This window comes from Acanthopagrus latus, chromosome 2 (genome assembly GCF_904848185.1).
Source record: "Acanthopagrus latus isolate v.2019 chromosome 2, fAcaLat1.1, whole genome shotgun sequence".
Lineage (NCBI taxonomy): Eukaryota > Metazoa > Chordata > Actinopteri > Spariformes > Sparidae > Acanthopagrus > Acanthopagrus latus.
The window spans coordinates 23,641,827-23,667,173 of NC_051040.1; the positions used below are offsets into that span (position 1 = coordinate 23,641,827).

The window sequence follows — 25,347 nt, forward strand, 5'->3', positions numbered from 1 at the left end:
ATTGTGAAAAATAGGAGGAAAACCAAAAGTGTTGTGTAGTTTGTATCTTCCAGCTGTGGCTGCTGGCAGCAGGACAGATGTGCTGGTCTGAGTGTGAACTGGGTCCTGTCTGCTGCATCATGACATCCTGTTCTGCTGGGAGCTCTGTGAGCTCACACAGCACTTCCACAGCACTGTGTGAGCCAGCATGCAGGAGGACAGAGCTGCAGGGAGCGCTCACAGTGAAGGAGTGCAGAGACGACAGTGAACAGAGGGACACAGAGACGGACGGAGAGAACAACAATCACTGAGTGGACCACTGCAGTTGTTATACTAGGAGTCTGTACTGAAGTGAGTACTGACGTCTGTGCTGTACAGTGTACAGGAATATGAGTGTGTGTGTGTGTGTGTGTGTGTACACCATCTCTCCCTCACACATGCACACACGTTCAGTTTGAGAACATCAGTAGAAACATTAACACCTGAGCTGAGTCATTTTGTCTTCCCCTGTTTAACTCCCATTATTTGACTCCCAATTCTAACGCTGCCAGAGAGCTTTAAGTAGTTAAGAGCAGCCTTCACTCTCAAACATGGCTTTATTGGCTGAGCCACTCATCCTGTCAGCTCAGCTCACTGCAATCTGCATGCTAATGCTCAGCCATGACGAGCCCATTCAACCTTCCAGGGCTTTCCTCTGTACAGTGGCAGCAGGAACACCACTGCTCCATCTCTTTCCTTCAGTGGCTGAGATGACTTTACTGCTCGGCTATAGAACTGGAGGACGACTGTCGTGTCACACAGACTATCCAGCAAGTGAAGACGCAGTCAAATATTTTTATTCATAAAGCTGAAACAAGCTTTATTTAATAAAATGTGTCACACTGCGTTTTGTCAGGACAGCAGCAGCTGAAGCTCAAACACATTTAAAGACAAAAACTTCAGCCAGATAAGGAACCATCAACTGTGTCAACACTATAGTGTAGATAAAGGTGAGACACACACACACACACACACACACACACACACACACACACACACACACACACACACACACACTCACACAAACAACAGCACCAACAATATGAGCCTCAGGTTCAAAGTATACTCCTTGAAAACACTCCATAGTAGATATACAGCTTGAGTAGGACTTGTAATCAGCTGAGTGGACCTCCATCACAGCAGTGTTCACATCACTTGTTCTTCAGAGTTGTACAGAGGCTGAACAGGGCTGCATCTCTTTGTCAGAGCGAGGTGAAGAGACCTTCTGAGGAGTGTGTGTCTGCTGGCTGCAGGTACAAATGACTGTCAAGTGTCTGTGTGTCCCTGTCAGTCCATAATAAGTCCTCTCACATTCACTCAAAGCTCTGGAACTTTTTCACTGACACAGATTCAGGTGAGACAGAGTTTCATCACTCAGCCTGTTGACTTGTTCAGTTCAGGGAGGTTTGAAGGATCAGAGCGATGACTCTCTGCTTTCTCAGATTGTCGACTCTCTTCTTCATCTGTTGTGCAGCTCTCCCTGTTTGTCCTAATGTGGACTGTTAAAGCTCCAGTAAATAGATCTGTAACCTCCAACACTTTGTGATGAAGAGTCAGTGACAGGCAGCTGAGTGGAACCAAGCAGAGAGGAGACGTCAGTCACCGTGACGTTCGCCTCCACACTTCACACACTCCTCACACAACACTCACACACCACTGCTCATACAACCAGTGTGTTAGTTTGGTGACACATCATTGTACAGAAATGAATTATCAAAGTCATGTTTGGAGGAACAAAGTGTCGTGGAGTGATTTGATGGAGACAGAGCAGCAGTGAGGACAGTGTGTAGGAGTGTGAGCAGTCTGACGAAGAACAATATGAGCATCTTTGCTTCATGCTGCTTTTGCATTAGTGTGTATTAATGCTGAAGAAACTGGAATGAGAATTGAGACGGGGTCAGGAGGAGGGAGGGAGAGAAATGTTATGATCTCATTCAGAGCATTTTAGGAATCCTTGTTCATGTTCATATGTTGTTTTCTGAGCCCATGAATTATCTTTGATTTGAACCTTGAAGACAAGATGGACAAGAAGTAGTACTGCACGTGTGTGTGTCTGTTAGTGCTCAGGACGTCCACACAGCAGGTTTCTGTACTGTTTCCAGACCAGCTACCCTCAGTGGAGCAGAGCAGTGTTTCATCCTGTGTGTCTCACACCTGTCTGATCCTATTAGATCACAACACGTCTGCTGAGCTGATGAACACTGTGGCCCAACAGATGGTGAGCTGATGATCGCTCATAATGGTGAAAATGATCATAACTTCAGCTGATAATAGAAATCAGACTGACTTTTACTTCTGTCAGGAGAACCAGAGAGAATTCCTTCTAAAATAACAACTCAGTTCTATGTGAATGTGTCTGAAGTGGACCAGAACTGTGGAGCACTAACTGTAAAGTTGTGCATGCTAAAGTGCTATTAGTGTTATCAGTGACACCTGTACAGGTGTCACTGATAACACTAACGAGAGTGGTGCTCCACTGAGGTGCAGCCATCGTTAATGTTATTAATTACACCTGTGACTTCTCTCATTGTGGACGTTCCTCCAGAAGCAGCTGAGAAATGCAGCTCTCTGCAGCTTCACACCCTCAGTGTCCGGTCCTTGGTCCCGTCCTCTCACATGTTTCCATGTTGTCCTGCAGCTGATCCAGAGCAGGAGACCTGTCCTCCCTCCCAGCCTGTCTTCTGTCAGAGCCAGAGGGCTGCAGCTGCTCTCTTGTGTCCTGTCAGTGGGTGGAGCTCAGCTGTCTGTCTCTTCTCCACCAGACTCCACAGACAGAGCGACCACACACAGACTGACCTCCATCTTCTGTCCTTCAAACAGGACAAAAGTTCACGTGTCCTCCAGTGGTGTCATTGTGTCTGTCCTGCTGTCTGCTGCAGCAGATCAGGAGACTTTAAAACAGGATCCATCACAGCTGTTTGTTCAGATTGGACTGAATCTGTTCAGAAGTCTCACTGATTATTACATTTATTTAACACCTCCAGGTGTGAAGATCATCATCATGAATCAAAGTGATTTATCTTTTCTTTTCATTTTCTTTTATTGCTGTTCTTTATATAAATGGTCTTTGTGCCGTTGGGCTTTTGATGATTTGCCTTTTAGATTTAATTGGTGCAATTCTGGAGAACGAGTGATCATTTCTCTCTTTTCTTCTTTTCTTCTACCACCTGCTCCTCTGTTCAGTCTTCCTCACCTCTCACTGAACAGTCTGACTGACATCAGCTGCATTGAATCCCATGAAAAGATCAGTCACAAGTTTGTTCCTTTTTATTCAGTCTACATGTGATATTTGAGAACAAGAAAGGTTCCGTCTTCACAGCAACTCTGCCACGTTCATGAGCCGTCATCAGACTCACACGTCCACTTCATCTCTGTCCTGTGATATATAAGGAACAATAGAAGAAGCTCTCCACAGCTCACTGTAGTCTTTAGCTCTGCTGGTTAAACTACAGCAACATCACATTGATATTGTTGAATGAATTATGATAAATTACCACTGATGATGATTATTCCTCTGTGCTGGTGCAGCTGTTTGAAAACATCATCTCAGTGCTGTCTTCCCCAAACCCACAAAGTGTCCTACAGCAGGTCTGAGATCAGCACAGTTCAATCAAAGCTCAATGTTTGTCAATGAACAAGATGTTTCCAACAGTACAATAACTTATAATCACTTTAACTTCCACTAGTTAACAAACACACAATCCACTGACTGTAGAGCTGAGAGAACAGAGGAGGAGGAGGAGGAGGAGGAGGAGCAGACGCTCCATCAGTCAGGGTTTTGTCTTCTATTGACTGTGTTTGAACTGGACTCAGCTCAGACTTATCTGGCTGTGTTGTAATTCACTTAAAATCCACCACAGTGTGTGAAGAAGGATGTGTGAGGACACACACATCAGCTTGGATCCGACCCAGTTCAGCCCACATGCAGCAATGAATTATGGGCCACCGGTGGTCCAGATCTGCATGTTCACTGACTGAACACTCAAGACAAGTATCAGAGAGTTTGGACTGATCATTTTGACTCACTGTTGGATTTACAATGTCTCTTCGTCTCACTGTCCTCACAAGTTTCAGAGAGTTTCAGCGCTGAGTCAGCACTGAGATTTGTATAAAATCTGCTTTTCTCTCTCTGTCCTCCCACTTTCTCTCCCTCTCATTAGTCTCTTTGTCACTGACACATACTGTCATTTTCTGTGAGAAGTATTCAGCTTCTCTGTTAGAAGTAATATTCTCCATGTTTCACACCGACACTATTCACTCTTGTTGTTCCTCTTCATGGACATGATTGGGAATAGACCTGCTCTGTTTTCAGCAGCTGGACTGAAGTGAACCTTCAGCCTTTGTCCCTTCATCCAGATTTAACACTTCTCTCAGACTTTTAATTGCTCTCTCATAGTTTTGACCTTCTAGTTATTTGTAATGGAGCTTCTTTGTTGTGGTTATCAGATGGTTCAGTTCAGACCTGCTGTCTGATTGTGTCTTTGTCTCTCTGTCTTCTGATCTGCTCCATCCTGAAGCTACATGTGGATCTTAAAACACAGTTCAGACACGAGCAGCTCTGATGTTCATGAGATGTGAAGGTGCACATGTGTGCAGTTCTGCTCCTCATCCTCAGAGAGGACAGACCATCATTCATGATGGTCCAGTTATTGACAAGGTCCCACAGGATGTGAACGAGACAGACAGGATGGATCAGGGAACATGACACAGTATCTTGTCCTGGGTGTGTGTGTGTGTGTGTTACACTTCTGATGTTGTAACTTAATTCTGATGCAGTGGCTGTTAGTAAATTACAGGAAGTCTCTCTGAGGTCTGGAGTAATTATCATCAGTAAATGTTGGATAAGGACACCTGCTGTACCAGAGGCAGCCATTCATCTAATGTTAAAACACACACACACACACACACACACACACACACACACACACACACACACACACACACACACACACACACACACACACACACACACACACACACACACTGTTCCTTCCAGTGTACACAGTTTGCTCTGTCAGTTTAGCTATGCTAACAACACAGTGAACAACAGCTGAGATTGCTCCGTCATGTTTACAGAGCGGCCACAGTAAAGTGTGATTTATCAAACCTGGCCAGCAGCCTGTGATGCTACACGGTGATCAGCTGTCCTGTTAATCAGCTCTGATGGTTACTGACAGTCAGGGACACTCATGGAAATGATGTGGAGCAATTAGTTCAGTTAGTGTGAGGACAATCAGCCTGTGATTAGCACGTAAATCTGCAGTTGGCGTTATTATAAGACACATGTGATCACCAGTATTATGACAGACTGCAGACAAAGGTCAGAATTAAAAAGGTCAATTATCCGCTCATCTTTCTTTCTTTGTTAATGTTTGCACTGTAGCTACAGACGTTACACAGACGTGAAAAGAGAAACAGATCTTCTTTATCACTGCTGTTTACTTTTCATTAATCTTACACAGCCTCACTTCTTCTCTCTGTCAGTGTATTTAGGACTTTTTCTCTCAGCAGTGAGATATTTTAACACTTTTTAATTGGATCTGAACCAGAAAGTGACGCTCTGCTCTGCAGGCATTTGGCTCTCCGTCAGAGGCAAACTGTTACCAGACCAACGTCTTGAGGGAAGCTTCCACATGTTTGGATGCCAGCTGAGAGCTGCAGTGTTGCAGCAGAGGGCTTTAATATAGAGCACAATAAGAGCCAAACAGTCATAAATCAACGCTGTCAGCAGAGTCTCAGGTAATCAGCTGGGGGTCTGCTGTGATGAAACCACTGGGATGGAGTCACTAGAAATAGACAGAGGAGCTCTTTATTCAGGACAGAGAGCAACAGCAGAGGAAACTAGAGCTCCAGGAGTCATTATAGCATCAGAGTACAAGTACCACAGAGTATCTGCAACTTTACTGTGAACGATCCACTTCTGGAGGTCACGGCTCAGAGTGGAGACGGTGCTGTGTGATGTGGTGTCATTTTTACAAGTCAGATCAATACAGATCAGATCTGAGCTGCATCCTCACACGTGATGGATGGAAAGTCAAGCAGTAAACTTCACTCTCAGACTTTTACATCTCACAGTAAGTGGTGAGAGTCAGACCTGCTGTGAAGGAAACAATACTCAATAAAAAGTGATGTGACATTTATATTTCTGGGTTGTCCTCCTGCAGCTGTGTGCACAAACGTGCAGTGTGAACTCTGTGAGTACATCACGACCTGGTGAAGCTCCTCTCTGCCAGCTGAGAAGAAGCAGCTGTGTATGGAAGGAGAAATCTGTTTGTCTGCAGCGTCACAGAGCCGACAGAGGAGTTCATCTGTGACCAGACTGCAGCGCAGGAGACCTGATGAGAAATATACAAAGTGAAGTGAGTTTGTTTTTAAATGAAGCACAGCAATGAAGCAGAGCAGACTTATATGGTGGCACAGATACGTGCTGATGCTCTGTGTGACAGTGACAGATGTTCAGTAATGTAGTGAGAGCAGCAGGGTGCTCTGTAGAGCTCTGTCTCCACAGTGAACCAGGCTCTGTGCTCTGCTGCTGCTCTGTCTCTGTCCATGGTGCTGACTGGGAGGACGGATCAACTCACTGGACTCCAGTTTGATGCTGCTGCTTCAACACAAACTGAACTCTACTAGAAAACTGTGTTCTTGCTGTGTAGCTGCTGATCAACACAGACCACTTCAGCTTCACCCTCATATTGTCTTTGTTTAGCTGTGTTCATGGTGAACAGCTGATCTATAGAAAAGTAAAGCCAGTACATCAGATGATCTGAGAGAACAGATGACCTCGTCTCGTGTCACTCCCACATGTCTCCATGTCTCCTCCTCAGAGTGATGTCTCGTCCTCTGCCACATTCACCAACATTAGCTGAGGCTTTCACACTGACATCCACAGGTTTGCTGCAGGACACAAACACTGTGGGCTGGACATGAACTATGAATGTAGACACTCAGAGGTCAGGAGCTCTGAACTCAGTGTTCAGTATGATAACACATGAGCCGACTGCTCTCTGTAAAATGAATCAGGGTGTTTTTTTCTCTGATGAGAGAATGTAATGAGGAGGATGTGTTTCCACCTGCAGTGCTTCTGTCTCTGATGGCAGAAGAGTAAAAACTGAAGAAACTGTCTGACGTTACAGACTGAAATAAACTGCTACATGTGTAGCATGATGTCCATGTCTTCTTCTAACACTGGGAAGATTTTAGTGTTTTCAAAATCAGTTACTGACACGAGCTAATGTAGAATCATTTTCTGCCATCTGCCCACAAACAATGAGTGGTTACGAACAGTCGTCTGCTGGAAGCTTTGAATGTTCATGCAGTTTGTTGCACGGAGCATCATTCAAACTGATTCTGTTTTCCTTCTGCCGACTTTTCAGTGTGTATCTAAATGATCTGTGATGTGTTCATGCTGTGTGTATAACTCACACAGTGGGCTGTGAGATGCTCTGTGGTTAACTGATGTGACTCAGACTGAAAACTGGCATCATCATTGTGTCACTTTGAATTGTGACATCACGCAGACATCATTTACATTCCATCCACCTGACCGACGACTTCAACATGAAACCAGAGCTGACGTCTCTCTGAGAGTCAACAGTCTCTCTCCTCTGACTGAGACAACAAACTCTATTTTTCATCAGATTGTTTTGATGGGAGTCAATCTCACCTTTGCTTTGTTTCTCTTGCTGCTGGCATGTTATAATGAAAACAGTATTCTTCTCCTCTGTGCCTGAAATACAAATGAGCAGTGTGAAACGGGCGGGGAATGTAAATAAACCCTCCAAACACAGTCAGCTGAGCCAGAAGGTCTCGTGGGTGGAGGCTAAACACAGATGGAGGCTAAAAGGAAACAAAACTGAGAGTGCAAATGCACAAAAATGCAAATATAATAGAAAATGTGGCTCCGAGCAGCTCGCTCCTTCTGTGTGAGGGCAAAGATCCACAAACAATTAAAACCCATTTAATGTGGTGACATCACAGAGAACAGCCGGTAGTAAAGGTTTATTATCAGTCGTATGAAATCATCAGTTTATCTCTCTGAGTATCAACAGTCAGACGATGAAACTGGTCCCCTGAACGTCTCATCACTGCTGCTGCTAACTGCTGTTTACTGACCAGAGCTGCTGCTGTGTTGAAAATGACTGACGCTGATTCATGAACCATTATCTTCTTTATGTAACAGCCGTCATCTGAGCCTATAATTCAGCCCTACCATGTTGTGGTGTACAGATAACACTGAACAGCTGACTCCACTGAATGTGTCTCCTCTTTATGAGCAGCGCTGCTGTTTTCTTTGCATTCAGATGACTTCAGTGTGATCTGGTGATGTTTGGAGACGTCATGTGTGTCTACAGTAGAGACGTCTGCTATAATATGAACACGTGAGGACGTTTCTGAGTGGGATTCTTACTGGAGCTTTACTGTGGCCACGTTTACAGATCAGATCTCACCATCAGCTCTCAGCAGAAGTTTGTTATAAAACAAGTTTTTCTTGATATTATTCACACAGAAACACAACTTTTCTAAATGTGCAAATATTCCAGATGAGCTGACGTCTTCACTGTCTGTCCTCACTTCATCTGATTATCATTTTAAAGACAGATACTTGTGACAAGTTCATGTTGTTTCCTGCATTTCCCCAGTCAGCTGAGTAAGTAAGTACATTTACTAGAATATGGTTGGCAAGTTACTTTATTTATTCACATTTATTTACATATTTTGCCCCGTAACTTTAGTTTGTATTGTACTTTTACCTCCACTATATTTATCTGATAAATTTAGTAACAGATTACACTACATCAGAGCCAAATGAGGACATTTAAAAAATAATGTATTTTATCACTTCTCAGATTAAAAGATACTTTTGACAAGTTCATGTTGTTTCCTGCATTTCCCCTGTGATGGAATGTAACTAACTATATCTACTAAAATACAGTATGTAAGTTACAGTATAAGGTACATATACTGGCACTTTACTCCCACTTTATTACATTTTGTAGGCAGACATTGTATTTTTTCCTTCACTACATTTATCTTACAGTACATCAGAGCCAAAGGAGGAAGTGTTTAAATTAATTCATTTTATCACCACTCAGATTAAACAAACAATGACTCTGATGATTAAAATAAATAGGCTGACCCCTGGTATACAGTACAGACATACATGTAGAAATACTGTGTGTTTAATTCCCTTTTACTTTTGATGATGAAGTGCATTAAATGCAACACAATTACTCTGCGTACTTAAGTATATTTAATATCAGACACTAAGAGTTTTACTCAAGTACTGTTGGTATGATGGCCTCTCACTGTGACCACAGTAAGACTTTAACATGACGTGTTTACTTTGAATCCAGTGGGACTTTCCAGCAGTGCGTCTGCTCCTCTTCAGTAAAGCTGCTGAGAGGCTCCATGTGAAACATCCTGGTTGTGCTGCTCAATCAAATGTGTTGGCTTTGTCCTCATTAGTCCTGCTGTCAGTGCTGGACCATGACACACACACACACACACACACACACACACACACACACACACTCCCAGTCTGTCTCCCTCTGTGGAGGAGAGTGTCGGTAGGGGTCGCTACTGTCCGTGTAAAGCAGCAGATGGAGCAGTGACAGAGTCTCCAGCTCTTGTGTTCATCAGCACCGTTCACACCGGGATTTCTTCCTCCGCTCGGCTTCATTTGCAGCTTTCTCTTCTGGAAATTAGCCGCTGGAGACGGAGCTCGGTCGGGAAGAGCGCGGAGCTTTTGCAGCTGATTAAAGGACACCATGCTTTCCTTCTGGATACACACCGTGTGGATCCCCGGCGTCGCTCTCCTCTTTGGATTTCAAGGCAAGGGATCGTTTCATTCTTTTCATTTCATGTGCTGACGTTTTCCACTAGGAAAGCCCGGAGCTGAGAGGGAAATGACAGCTACCGTGGAGCTTTATTGTGCTTCTGTCCGTCCGCTGCTGACTCGAGTTCTGAAGGTATGTGAAGTGACTTCCCTTCCTGAAAACAGCTGACATGACGGAGAGAGCTCCTCATGGAGAAGCTGCCGACTGTTACAGTGGAGCTGTGTTTGCTCTCAGGCAACTTAGTGACATCAGTGTGCATGTACAGTAGCAGTGTGAGACACAGAGGAGAGAAGAGAAGAGCCGCAGAGGCTGATGGTCCAGCTCCCAGCTTCAGGAGAGTCTCCTCTCAGCTGAGGAGGAGAGCAGTGACCAACATGTGGAGGCTGTTCATCTCTCAGCTGCACTCTGACACTTGCTTCAGTATGCTGGCCTCTCATCCAGAGTGTGTGTGTGTGTGTGTGTGTGTGTGTGTGTGTGTGTGTGTGTGTGTGTGTGTGTGTGTGTGTGTGTGCAGCTCAGTGCCAGTTAGTTTGTGTAAACTGTCTAATAAGTGAAGTGATGTCTCCATTTTGGCTCTAAGCTTGAAATCCCTTCATATCTTCACACACATCTCTGACTCTGATCCATCTACGATGCACACATCATGGATCAGTCCGTTTTATTGGATTCTCTCTGGTGCTGCTTTTCTGCTGGCAAAGAGTCTTATTAGTGTTGTGTATGTGTGTGTGTGTGTGTGTGTGTGTGTGTGTGTGTGTGTGTGTGTGTGATACACGTGGATGAAGGCAGAAAGCAGACACAGTGTGTGGTGTGAAACAGCAGTGAGATCCAGCTGTAGTGAGCAGGAGAGACGGTGGCAGCAGGAAGGGTGGATGATGGAGGAGAAGAAAGATGTAGTTTTCATGTCTTCTCTCTCGTCTGCTTTTGGAATTAAATGTCAGCAGTAAGTGATGACGCTCTCCACACTGTAATGCTGCGTTCAGGACGATTCGTGACTTGGAAATGTGCGACGTCCTCCCGGGAAAAGTGCAATGGAGCGCCACTGGAAGGAGGAATTCCTCCTGGTGAACTCTGGGTACATTTATCTCCCCTGACTTCACGAGGGAGCAGTCGTCTGACGTCACACAATGCTGGGAGCACCCATGGGAGGGTGGTAGGGTGTAGACAGCAGTATTTGTAAAAGGCTCGTGAAGGAAATGTGTAGATATGTTTCCAAGTGTTAAAGTGCTGTAAGATAAAACACATCATGGGGTCTGTAACCTCATGTGTCCTCTGGCTCATTTTTAATGCTCTGAGGCTGCACTGCTGAGGCTGCAGGTGTGTGTCCACTTGCCAGAGAGACATCATTTTATCTCAGTCATTAACAGAATCATATCTTGGGTTCACTTTTGTCATCTCGCTCCTGGAACTCTTTGAGTTTTGAAGTTTCCTCCAGGAAATTCCAGCCTGTGACACCATGAGGCGTTCAGGGTCAGTGCTGTGGTCAGACTGTGGTCGTACTGGGCAGCTCCCAGACGGACAGTGGACTGGTTACAAGAGACGTTTGAGACGTTTCAGTTGATATCGACCTCTTTTGCCATGAAAACACGTCATTGTTGGAACTTGCTTGAAGTCAAAATGACGTCAACCATTTTTATCTCAAAGATGAACTGTAAACTTGTAGAGGATCTGATCATCTTCTGTTTTGTTGTTCTCCAGAACGTCCTCCTCCATCTCCTCTCAGGAAAACACTAAACCACATCTCTGATTCACTCTACAGACGCAGGCAGAGTGCACTGTGGGTAACTTTTGTTTTCATGGAGGAATTACAATCTCATGCACTTTATAGGTTTTTGAAGAGAAACGGTTACAGAATGGAGGTAAACAGTGTAAAGTGTCACAATGGGGTCGTGAAGTACTGAATAAACAAAATGAGTGAACCAAAGAAGTGAGAACATAACAGCTTTGAACAGAGAACAATAAGAAGATTATCAGATGATTATTGAGGGAGAGTGTCGACTCTGAACTGATCCAACAGCCACATGAGCAGGTGAAACTAATGACGTGTTAACGAGCCTCCTGACAGTGTCGACCTGGTGACTGCAGACAGAGCAGAGAGAGCCTGGCAGAGAGTCTCTGTGTTCCACTTTCCATTCACACACTGAAGCTCAACAAACACGCTGGATGTATTTCAGACCTCAGTAAAACATTTAAAGAATCTTCTCTGAATCTTTCCAAGTCTGTCTACATTTACAGTGTTGTGTGATGAAATAGTTCTGACCAACAGGTCTTCTTCACTGTCCACACTAAAAACTGAGAGAGGGAACATGAAAGAGTTGACAAGTTAAGATTCCCATCAGCAGCTCTCACACTAAATCCTTCCTCAGTGACGTGCTGAATTCTTTTCACAGCTGCTAACTTTCCTCTCATTAGTTGACACGCACAGTAAACCTCCCTCTCATCTCCCTCTTCTCACCACACTCACATCACTCTCTTTACTTCGCCTCGTCCTCCATCACCTCTTACTTTACAGCTCTCCTGATTCTTATTTCCTTTGTTTAGATCTCTCCTGGCATCATTTCCCCAAAGCTGCACATGACTGACAGTGGAATCATGAATCTGTGGCTGAGCCGTTGTTTCCTCTGAGGGCAGCGCTGACGCCCGTCTCTCTGCAGAGCGTCTTTAAACTCGTCGTCCGCTCAGACTTCATCGATTCAGACGTCGACCCTGTTCGTCTTGTCAAAGTGCAGCCGATGAGCTGGAGAGAGAGACGGAGGATAAGATGATGGAGGAAATGAACATCAATATAGTCGGGCGGACTGACCGAGTACAGTCTCTGTGCAGGAAACACCGAGCTGGTGTTTGATGGGACGTTTTGCTTTTTCATTAATAAGTGAAGTAGGTAATCAGCTCAGCTGCTTGTTTTACAGCGAGCACTTCTTCCTAATGAGCATCAGCTCTAATCACACAGGTAGATCACTGTTCACCTCCTCGCTCTCCCTCTAACAAGACAAACCTGACAAAGTGTGAATCATAATTTATTCTCACTGCTCTGTTTGGTTTCTCATCAGTTTTCTTCAGTAAGTTGAACAAATGAATGTCAAATAAACCTCCTTTATGATAATTGTTAAAGAGATACTGCTGCAGATGTTGTATGAATATTTCTCTTTAATAAAGAAGATAAATGCAGAAGTCGCTCAGCGCTCCCTCAGTTTAAACTGCAGATGAAACTTATCTTCACAAGGTTCTCATGAGTTTTAACGCCGTTTGGAAACGGATAATGTTTCAACACTTTGTATGAAGAGACGTTTAGATAAACTGGTCGTCTGCTGCTCTGTTGGGATTCCTGCACATTCTTCCATGATGTTGTTTCTCTGAGTAAACTGGGAACAGTTTCAGGTTCAGTTTGTGGTGTTCAGTCGCGTTGATCAGTTTTGTTTTCATCCCAGAGTGGATACAAACGTCCTCATCTTCCTCCCTCGGCTGCAGCTTTCAACAGATAATGTGCTGTCAGAGTTGTGCTTCAGTGGTTCTGACGAGTGGTTCTGATTTTAGTGCCACTTGTTTCCATCTTTCTTTACAGAAACAAGGTTGTATTCATCGGTGAGGTCTCTCTTTGTCTTGCTTCATGTTGTTTGAACTTCTTGCGATGACATTTGACTCTGTCCTGAGGCGCTGATGGGATGTGAGAGTACATTTACTCTCTGATGGATGGAATTATATGTGTCTGCTCTGAATGCCTCCAGGTCTGTGTGGAGCTGCTAGTTTGGAGCATTTTCTGTAAAACTGGATGTTTTTAGTTGATTTGGTTGGACGAGCGACACATAGCTGTACACAGAAGAAGTACTCACACTGTTTCAGCTGTGCTCTTCATCCTGTCTGGTCCAGGCTGCTGTATGTTGGAGCTCTTTCAGAAGAAGAGACGGCAGCTGAAAGGCTCGTGCTGTTGAAGGTCTGTTAGTTTAAAGGATTTCTCAGTCGGGGTGAACAAACCACAGGTGAGAGAACATCAGAGCTGTGTCCTTTGTGGCTGTGTGGTCACATGTCCACTGTGATGGAAAACTCGTGCGTGTGTGTGTGTGTGTGTGTGTGGATGATGCTGTGTCTGCAGCTGGAGGATGCTCACGGTCTGTTTTAGCCTGAGTCAGCATGTTTCCAGACACATAACGTCACCTGACTCGGGTTGAACGATGTCACCACACAGTCGAGCCGCTCAAACTCGACTAGCTGCTGTAATGTGATAACAGAGGAGCAGTACTGAACAGCTCTGATTAAATTGATATTCAACACATTTTGGTAAATTGGCCTTTAACACCTTCAGAAATAAAGTGTTTGTTTCCTCTGATGAAACAGAAACTGATTACAGTGAAGCATCCCATAATAACCCAGGGTGTTTACAGACTGCGGTGCAGTAAATGAATCCTGACGCTGTACGTGACAATGAGGCGGACAACAGAAGGAGAGGCGTCCTCCCTTCAGCTGTGATTGTCAGGTGCTTCTAACAAGTTCCTGCTGCCTGTGACCAACACATTCATTGCTGAAGAGCTCGGAAACAGAAAAACACATTTTATTTATCGACGTCACGTCATCAGAGTGTCTTTGTCAGCAAACAGCACAGTGCTGAAAGAGTTTCTTTCTGTAACGCTGAGCAAATACATGACTGGATGTTTGTTTCTGTATTTAAGAGTCAATACAATCAGAGGTGAGTGTATTATAGGATTACAGGGTTTAAGCTTTGTGCTCGGCTTAAGTGTTCCCCCATTAAATACATCCACACATGTGGTTTCTATGAATCCTCCATTCAAACAGGTAATCCTGTTGGAGGAAACACCTCTGATACTGTGTCATGCTGCTGGAGTCACATTTCAGTGAATCTGTCTTTTTCTGTCTGATCAGTGGATTCAGATGTTTACAGAAGAGACAGAGGACTGAAGACAACAGTATATCTCCAGTCTGTCGATCTGTTGTTGAATATGTGGCACTATAATAACTGCAGGTCTGTTCCTTTAATGATGTCCAGCAGCTGACGAAGGAGGAATCAACATAGATCAGTGACATGGTTCAGTTCAGTCAGACAGCCTGCACTCATTGCACTGATCAAACCAGTCGGGCGTATTTCCTGCTTTTTGCCTCTCAAAGCTGCCAGCTGGACAGACAGCTCAGTGTGGATCTCCAGGACCAGAGTTTGTGGATGGAGGGGAGGAAGGAAAGTGACCGACATGTTAAAACATTTTCATGTTGAATCATGTGTCTCTTCAGACGTGTCGTCTGTATCCACTGTAGTGTGGACATGGTCTGATGAGAGGAACGTTGTGTTCACTCGTTCAGTGTGTTTACAGTCGGATCTCAATGGGATCTCTGACTGAAGGCAGAGGACAAAGAGAGCTTTGTTACAATCTGTGTGTGGGAGTCAAAGTGTGTGTGGAGGCCTGGGTTTGATCCTTTTTACACTTTGGTATTGAATGTCACACACACACACACACACACACACACACACACACACACACACACACACACACACACACACACACACACACACACACATTTGTGTGGAGTTACTTTCCTTCATAGCTCTTAATCTAATAGAACACACACGTGTGTGTTGTGTCTCAGCATTCATTATTTGTGCCTTTAAAAACCACTGAAAGTGTTGTGCTGTGTTGTGCTGTGCTGTATTGTGTTGTGCTGTGCTGTGTTGTGTTGTGTTGTGTTGTGTTGTGCTGTGTTGTGCTGTACTGTGTTGTGCTGTGCTGTGTTGTGCTGTGCTGTGCTGTGCTGTGTTGTGTTGTGTTGTGCTGTGTTGTGCTGTGCTGTGTTGTGCTGTGCTGTGTTGTGTTGTGTTGTGTTGTGTTGTGCTGTGTTGTGTTGCTGTGCTGTGCTGTGTTGTGTTGTGTTGTGTTGTGTTGGTGTGCTGTGCTGTGTTGTGTTGTGCTGTGCTGTGTTGTGCTGTACTGTGTTGTGTTGTGCTGTGCTGTGTTGTGTTGTGTTGTGTTGTGTTGATGGCAGCCAGCAAGCTGAAGTAGAGACAGTGAAGACAAACACAGACACGACTCTAATGATCAGCGAGCAGCTGATTGAACCTGCTGTATTTGTGCTTCATGGATCACCCCACCCCTCATATCATCATGCTGTCCCACAATGCACCTTGTCAGTAGAGCTACAGATGTTTCTGTGCTCAGCCTGCTTTGGTTGTTCGTCTTGTCAGTTCCAGTCTGAACCTGTTGAACCTCTCCTGACCTGTTACTCTCTGCTCCCTGCACCACATGAAGTCAACACATGATGTGTTCCAGGGTCAGTACATCATGTTAAGTTTGAGCAGTTTTTACTTGCTGTCAGTTCAGTAACTCTCCCTGACTAATTCGCTCTAAGCTGTGTGTGGGTTTGGTGAGCAGCTGATCTTCATCACGGCCTCTGAACACAACATCAGCTTTATTCAGTGATTGGTTTGGTTTGAAGCCGACTGTGAAGCTCTGACTTTAAACATCTTTACATCAGATGGACACAGCTGTGTTGAACAGCCTCATGTGATGCTGTCTCCACCCACAGAGGGGGGACGATGTGTTTGAGAGTCTGCAGGGCTTCTACTCTTCTGGACTGGTTGGTTGGAGGGTTTAACGTCCCACATGTTGTTGTAGCAGAGCTATGAAATAACAGGGGATTGAGGAGGGATGGACAGAGTTTGACAGCAGCAGACGCTCTGTAGTATCTTCTCTAGTTTCCGTCTAAAAAGCAGCAGCTGAAGTGCAGCAGAGGAGCCTGAAGGCATCAACAAGCCTGTGTAGCCACACAGCCTCAGGGAGGATTTCCTGACCTCTTCTTCATCCACCTGTGCAGCTGTGTAGTGTCACACTTTGAGACCGTGTTCCCTTCTTCCTTTAAAATCCACACATTTTCCAACCATTTAATCAGAGTTTGTATCAGCTCTTTAATTCACGCTGCCATCAGTAATTACTGCCTTTCTCCCTTCAGTTCATGGTTTGTAATTTGGATGTGTTGATCATGATTATCAGTGTGCATTAGCATGACGTCTGCACACGTTATAGCTGCTTAGCTGCTATTGACAGTATTTCTAAATGAATCTAAGTCTTTAATAATAATTACCGCGGCTGGAGATGATTGCATTTATCTCATTTAGTTCATTTAATCTCACTTTAGTTCTGTCACATTTCCAGTCAGGTTGTAAATCAGCTTGGTGTCGGCCCGTCTTGATCCTCTCTCTACCTGTAGAGGAGCGTTGGTAGAGGTGAAAAGTTGAAACTGATTCCTGACAGGTGGAAGTCCCAGTCAGCACAGGAGGCAGCTGATCGCTGTGTGGAGTCACTGTTAGTCATGTTTGTAGTCTTTTATATCCTCCACAGGAAGATGTAGCCACAGCTCTGATGTGTTTATGGATTATTCCTTGCTTTTTGGATTTAGTGGGATGTTTTTGTACTCAGAGGCAACAACTGATGAGTCACATCAGCAGCTGTAGTGAAGGCACAGCATCACTATCAGTTAAACACAGTGTCACTGATTCAGTTCTTTATCAGGAGCTAGTTCAGCTGTAGTTTAAGTGTGTGATCTGACATGGTGAGGTGAAGAAAGGTGATGAATGTGGTCAAACTGCATCTTATTTTCCATCATTCCTCATCTCTCAGTGTCTGTGCAGCAGTAAAGATTGTTGACTTTTCATCAAAATCAACAGATTGTAAATCTGTCAGCTCTGTTTGTTCTTCCTGGAGGAGCCTGGAAGTCTCAGTTCAGCTGGATGTAAAGTGCCGACGTTGAAAGTTGTTCAGCTAACAAACAAATAACATGAGATGGAAGTTTGTGGGAAACATCTGAATACATGAAACCTCAAAGTGAAACATTCATTCACCGTCTGCTCTCCTCTTTTTCTGTCTTTCAGGTAAGAGTCGTCTGACCCTGCAGTGTGTGTGTGTGTGTGTGTGTGTGTGTGTGTGTGTGTGTGTGTGTGTGTGTGTGTGTGTGTGTGTCTGTGTGTGTGTGATGAGGACACCACCTCCTGACCTTGACACTGGACCTCAGAGAAGACTCTACAATCAGAATGTGTGTGTGTGTGTGTGTGTGTGTGTGTGTGTGTGTGTGTGTGTGTGTGTGTGTGTAGGGTCACAGCTGGTGACTCCTCCTCCTCCTGAGCTGGTCACACACCACGGAGACACACAGATGGAGGTCTGAGCTTTACAGAATCTCTCTGGCTGTGTTTTCTCTCTTTGTCTCTTTGGTTTTCCACCATCACATCTGCCTCCTGACGCAGCTCAGCTGGTTGCTCTCTCATCACACAGTGGTGGGAGGCTGCTGTACAGTGATGGTGAAGCTGTTTCCTCTGTGTTTGATGGAACAAACCTGGTTGGGGGCAGAACTGCTGTGTCTTTAGTCTGAGACGAGACTGTTGTTGTTTCTTGACGTGTCGTCAGCGGTCCATCTCTCTGCCTGCTGCTGCTCCAAAGCACCGACTCTCAGCTGAACAGTGAGAATGAGCGAGTCTGGCCTGGTTTAGTGGCTTCTTTCCTCTGACTGCAGGGACTGATGGACATATGGACAGAAATGTTGGTGCTGTTAGTGGCTGTGAGGGAACAGCCTGTTTCTACATGTGCTCCAGTGCTGACATGCTGCTCTGTTTGTGACAGAATCATCATCTCTTCCTCTTCATCAACATGCTTTCTATCATATCATCGCCATCTGTTGGTGAACTGACTGGTTTTCGGCCTCTTTCCTATCAGTGTGTTATTGCGACGGTGGAGCTGTGATGTCATTACTGAGGGACAGAAGTCATGGTGATGATGTCACACTGTATGTAACCTACAGGCCCAGTGTGAATTTGATGTGTGTGTGTGTGTGTGTGTCTGCCGTGACACTTTTATTGAACACACTCCCTGGTGCAGCCCTGCTGCGTCTCACACTGTGTTTGTGTCATGTGATGACAACTTAAACAGGAAGCAGTTGTAACTTAATGATATGAAATAAGATTAAATATCCACTATTAGACATGACTGAGATTATAACATAATGACTAGACAATTCCCCGCCGGGGAATCGCGAGAGTGGGCTGTGCGCTTTGCCCCGTGACGGAAAAAACTATGAAAGCCAAGGCAAAAGTATGACATCATGTTGATAATTTGGAGTTTTATTTACATTTTAAACTTTGAATGGTGTGTCCAGGTTAAAGTATGCCAGAGATGTCGATGTTTGAAAAACAAAGTTTCATTTTTTCCACTCAGCCCCATTCACTGTCAATGGGAAATGAGGATTGTCAATGCTATGATACTACAATGCAATGCTACAATGTGTTCATTTCACCACCTACCATTCATTCTCAGCATCTTCATCTTTTCATTGTTAAAAACTAAAACTAAACTTGCAAATAATGATAATAATAATAATAATAATAATAATAATAATAATAATAATTCAACAATAATAATTCAACAGGCATACACCGACATCTTGTAACAGAGATGATATTTATTTCTCTCCAAAAAACAAGCACAGGAGGCCTTCTTCCTGGAGGTCTTCATCCCGAGTCTGAGAGTTGTTGCCTCTTCAGTGGAGAGTGAGACACGAATTAGTTCAAAGTCATCGCGTAAACATTTGAAAAGAAAACAGTATCACTTCCCTTATTGTTGCTGCAGTCCTCTGGAGGTCTTCTTCCTGTAGTCTGTATACATTTTGCCACATTTAAAAGACATAAATTAGTTACAGGTTCAAAAGACTGATGTAAACATCTGAAGTGAAAGCTGAGAATTTAATTAAATATTACTTCCCTTATTTTCCTCTGGGTTGTTGTCTTTGCTGGAGAGAGGGTCCTTCTCACTGGATCATGCTAGAAAGACAATGACATCATCATTGAGTTAAATCACTCAATGCAAGTGAATCACTTTAAAAAAAAAGAGACATACTTACTTTGTTATGCACCTGGTTTGACATGCAGCTTGGTCTGCATCTCAGCTGGATGTTCAGCTCCCTCCCTGACACTTCTGCACAACATTAGCGAAGTGACAACAACCCAGCAGAAAAAAAACCCCAAACAAATAAAAAAACACAATAAAAAAATACAATTACATTACATGATACAAAATAAAAAAAAACACGATTCATTAAATATACATCCTTAAATTACATAATTACTTGATAACTTGCGTAAGTTTAGCTTAGCTAATGTAATTCTTACATGAGCTTAGCTATTACATTGCAGCTTACATCATATCTTACACATGCCATTCTCATCTAAATAGATGAGAACATCATGAGTTAAGATTTTACACACAATGTCAATAAATACATGATAAATATATTTAAAAAAATGTTTAAAGGCATTTACAAAATTATTAATTACAAAACATTTAACACACTGGCCCGGTCGTTCTCATCATCTCAAGAGATAATAGGAACATGAAAAAAGTTGCTGACCCCATTCTAAAATAAACAAATACATACATACATACACATTTACATTAAACAATTAAATTATTTCCAGCCAAGACATGCCACTGCAACCACATACATATGAAAAACAATTACATAAGACTAAACACACTAAAAGACTAAACAAGACCAAATAGTGAAATAAATGACATCACTAGTGAGCAAATCTCCGAGTGCAAATGATTATCCAAGCAAGCCCCCTGGTACCTGCCTAACTCCAAACTAAACCTAACTATCTTCTGAGACGTGCTGGGCTCGAGGCTTCTTTAAAGCAAAACTTCAGTAAACCTCAGCCAAATGACCAAGGCCCTGAAATGCTCGCCCCCACCAGAGAAACATGTCTCCACCCAGGATTGCCTCGAAAATAAAAAAGGCAAAATAACAAATAGTACACCGATGGAAGGACAGATTGCTCTGCCCAGCTGGCACACTCCCTAACTAACTAGGGAGATCAACCACACTCAGATGCTATACTCACCCGGAGAAGACCACAGCTCCTGGTACACTGTAAAAACGTGGCACAACAGGTCTTGGACGTAACAGCTGGAGATAAGTCATTACTCAGTCAAAATACAATAAACTGGACTGTGGTAACTGTAATATGTTTGGAGAACACCTGATTGAAGACATTTATCAGGATGTGAAATGTAAATGTGATCAGTGTGTTCTTTTCGGTTGTCGAATTTGCTACTAATTGAGTGTAACCTCTGGACTGAAACAAATCTTTGATACTTTTTTTCCCCTTTGAAAGGTGGTCCTCATTAAAATCGCCACAAACAATGATGGGCTTGTGATTTAACATGTCCAATGAGTCCAAGAGGTTTTTCAAGTTTTGGAGAAAGATTCCCAGTTGAAAACTTGGCGGTTTGTACACAGTCGCTATTAGCACTTTGACTGGAGCTTCAATTTTAAGGACAACAAACTCCAAATCAGTGACCTGTTGCATGTACCTGCGAGGCTCTGCTTGCACAGTGTCTCTACAGTACATCGCAACTCCACCTCCCTCTTTTTTGGCCATGTTCACACAGCTGTTGTAGGACAGCCGTCTGCTACGTGTGAACATGGTGTACCCCTCCAATTGAAAAATTTCAGCTACAGAGGACCCTGACAAATGTGTCTCTGTAAGGCAAAGCACATCTGTTTGTTGGAGCTCGTGATGTGCTTTCAGGTCCACCATGTGACATGGCAGACCCTGCGTGTTGTGGTGGACAATTGTCAAACCCTTTGGCGTTTGTTGTATAGATTTCAAAAACGTTAACAATGGTCTACAGCTCTGGAAAGATGCATGAGGCATACTTTCCAGGGCTGTCTCTGACCTGTCTCAGACCTCAGCTCTTCCAGGTTGAGCTTCTTCCAGCGCTGCTTCAACACCACAGACCGCCTCGACTTCCTTGGCATCCTGCTGACAGAAGTTCAAGACAAGAGAAACAACAAGAGAAATACTTGTCAAACTGACCTAAACCTAAACCACCTAATGTAAACTAAACTAATCTAAGACAACCTAATATAATCTTATATATAGAATGAAATTTGAGAAAAAGGATGAAGATGTGGTGATTGTGTGTGTGTAGGTGATGTGGTGATACTGCTCTGTGAAGGTTGAGGGCAATGGATCACTCTCAGCTATCAGCGGTCACTCTCAGCACAGGAACCCTTTAATCTTATCAAAGACAATAGGCAATAAAAAGATAAATGTCTCTCAAATGTTACGAGTCAGTGTTAGCAACAAGTTAATATCATAACAGACACAAGTTAAACATCTGTACTTGTCATAATTTGTGTGTTTTTGGGCACAGTATTTCTTCAAATAATTCTATGTTATAATAATTACTATAAATGATAATTAAAATACTATATCAATTTTATACTACACAGTATCAAATAGTTTATTCCTAAGAACAAAGAATAACTATGACAAGATAAATATAACACACAAGATAACAATAACTTCATCAAATGTACAGGATTTTAACAACATCTGAATGCACATTTATTACCAAAAGCAAAAATAGTCATGTATGAAAATGCTTCCTTTTCCATTTAATCAAGGTAGATTGTAAAAGTCTATGGTACATCTAAAGTATGATATGTATCTAACTACACAGAAAGGCATTTAATCACATCTTATCACAAACAAGGAGAAATGAGTTTTTCAGTAGACAGAAGGGAGTATTAAATACTAGTCACAATCTACACAATTAGATATGAAATACAGCTTTTAACTTGTGTTAATATTCTTGTATGAAAACAGAAAAAACAAAAAGAAAAATATCCCAAAATAATGAGTGTATTATCTCCAAGTACAAATCTGACCCGTGTTAAGGATCTAGACATGACAGTACAGTTCGCACCCGGAGAGAAAAATGGCTACCGTTCGCGCCGTGAGAGAACAAAGGGCGAAGGTTCGCGCAGTTAGCATCTAGCTAATGGCTACCGTTCGCGCCGCGAGAGAACAAAAGGCGAAGGTTCGCGCAGTTAGCATCTAGCTAATGGCTATCCTTCGCGCTGCGAGAGAACAAACACAAGGTTCGCGCCGTTGGCATCTGGCGCGGCCTAACGTTTTAGCTCAGTGATCTTATATATAAACAGATCGACCTTATATAGAAACACATCGACCATTAATTAATCTTCCCAAAATCACGAGATAGTAATGTTTAGATTCAATTACCTCACTTTGTTAAAGGTGTACGGATGTTAGCACAGTTAGCTTTTCGATCCGGTTAATGTGTCTTTATAGAAAAAGCAAAGTCACCGCTGTTGGCTTAGATCGCGGCCTAATGTTTTACATACCAGAGCCGAGTAGCGCCATTAACTCGTCTTAATATTGTTGTATTGAAACAGACTGATGGAGCCCCGTTACTGTTACCGAGACAGACATATTATATACTTATGGACCCCTATAGCTTTGCTAACCGCTGTTGGCCTGGATCTACGGGGCTCCGGGTAGCGGAGCTAACAGCTAATGGAGGTCCGTTAGCTGTTAGCTATCTGTGCACTTGACACTCCGCTGTTGGCCCGGAGCTAGTGGGCTCCGGGTAGCGGAGCTAACAGCTAACGTTAGCTATCTGTGCACTTGAAACTCCACTAACGGAGCTCCGTCAGTCTGTTTCAATACAACAATATTAGGACGAGCTAACGGCGCTACTCGGCTCCGGTATATAACACATTAGATACATCGAAGCCAACAGCGGTGACTTTGAGCCAAGTACCTCCGGATTAATATTGCTGAAACAGACCGATCATTAACAATTACATTCATTTTTTTCCCGAAATCATGAGTTATCGTGATCATGAGAGAGACAGTAATGTCTAGCTTCAATAAAATCCATTTTTATTGACGATTTCAGTATTCTAATATCAGACGTAACAGGTACTTACCTACGATGAGGTCAAAGGGTATCGAGCAGAGCCGGATCAGTGGTTTTATATGAAGGCCAAAAATAATGCACACACAACTGTCCAATCAGAGTTCTCCTGTGTTGTCTGTCATCTGTATCCGAGGTGATTTGTCCAATGACATGGCTGATAATCTGTGCACTTGACACAGACTCCGGAAGACCATACTTTGCTGCATCCATTATTTATATATATTTTTATGAATGTATTAGAATATAATACAGTTACAAACCATCAATGTTAATTAGAACATTTAATTAATAATGATATTAATTGACTGATGTTGAATTATTATGTTATATATTATTAAATAACATAAACAATATATGTTTTATTTATTTTATTTGCGTATCATGATAAAATACATTAATGAAAATGTTACTATGAATTAATTAATATTATTGATAATATTAATACCTTAAAAGTGCTTTACGACACAAATTTAAGACAGCATTCCAGTTTATTTTTTTCAGCGGATGGATTATGAAGGCTTGAATGAGTGAAAAGATAATCGTTAAATATAGTTTAAAAGTTGGGATATATACTGTGTTTGTGTGCATGTGTGTGTGTGTCTGTGTTTGTGTGTGTGTGTCTCTCTCTGTCTGTCTGTCTGTCTGTGTATCAAACTGACTCATTAATTAATCTGTCACTCTTTCTTCTTATTAGTGGTGCTGTGCTCCGCACAGCCCTCTATAGGCCCCTATTGCTTTGCTATAGAGGGGTCTCATTTCCTCATCCCATTCATTCCTTTTGGGAAATTTTTCGCAGTTTTTCGCGACTGATGTCGCGAAACATTCATATTCTATAGAGTTGAATTATAGCATATAGCATATAGCATTTTATAGCATATGAAAAATTAATCATTAAATATGGTTTAAATGTTGGGAAACATACTGTGTGTGTGTCCATTTGTGTGTGTGTATTAAACTGACTCATTAATGAATCTGTCACTCTCTCTTCTTATTAGTGGTGCTGTGCTCCGCACAGCCCTCTATAAAAACCTATTGCTTTGCTATAGAGGGGTCCCATTTCCTTGTCCCATTCATTCCTTACGGGAAATGTTGGGCAGTTGTTATTGATATTGATATTCTGAAAAACTGAACGACAGCATACCGAGTCAGATCGAGCTGCATGTTTTGATGTATTGTTTGTTTGTGTGCGCTCAACGGAGTGGGTTAACAAATGGCTCTCAAAATGGCTCTCAATGTACAGTGGATTGTAAAATAAACACACACAGAGAGAGAGAGAGACAGACAGACACATGGAGAGAGAGAGAGAAGCAGACAGACAGATAGAGAGAGACAGAGACAGATAGATAGAGAGAGAGAGAGAGAGAGAGAGAGAGAGAGAGAGAGAGAGAGAGAGCGAGGCAGACAGACACACAGATAGAGAGAGAGAGAGAGAGAGAGAGAGAGACAGATAGAGAGAGAGAGACAGACAGACAGACTCTCTCTGTGCCTCTCTCTCTTTGCCCCGTGACGAAAAAATTATGAAAGCTAAAGCAAAAGTTGAATCCCACGTTGATAATTTGGACTTGTATCTACATTTTAAAGTTCGAATGGTGTTTCTAGGTCAACATATGCCAGAGTAGGAGATGTTTGAAAAATGTTGAAGATTTGCAACTTTTTTTACCCCGTCCCATTCATTCCTTATGGGAAATGTTTAGCCTTATGGGAAATGTTTAGCCTTATGGGAA

General features: G+C 43.1%; 3 long non-coding RNA genes across 4 annotated transcripts; 2 read left to right on the forward strand and 1 right to left on the reverse strand.

Annotated features, from left to right (window-relative positions):
- The first annotated feature begins 1,017 nt into the window (after positions 1-1,017).
- LOC119012087 lies at positions 1,018-3,519 on the forward strand. The gene is made up of 2 exons (XR_005072365.1): positions 1,018-1,271; positions 2,657-3,519. It is a non-coding gene; the product is annotated as an uncharacterized LOC119012087 (long non-coding RNA).
- A 5,697-nt stretch (positions 3,520-9,216) lies between these two features.
- Positions 9,217-13,019, forward strand: LOC119012063. The gene is made up of 2 exons (XR_005072356.1): positions 9,217-10,794; positions 12,393-13,019. It is a non-coding gene; the product is annotated as an uncharacterized LOC119012063 (long non-coding RNA).
- Positions 13,020-19,284: 6,265 nt separating this feature from the next.
- Positions 19,285-24,155, reverse strand: LOC119012029. Of its 2 annotated transcripts, none has more exons than XR_005072336.1 (3): positions 23,634-24,155; positions 19,734-21,915; positions 19,285-19,653 (listed from the first exon to the last, which is right to left on the reverse strand). It is a non-coding gene; the product is annotated as an uncharacterized LOC119012029 (long non-coding RNA). The 2 variants fall into 2 exon arrangements; XR_005072337.1 differs by lacking the exon at positions 23,634-24,155 and adding an exon at positions 22,924-23,372.
- Between the last annotated feature and the right edge of the window lie 1,192 nt (positions 24,156-25,347).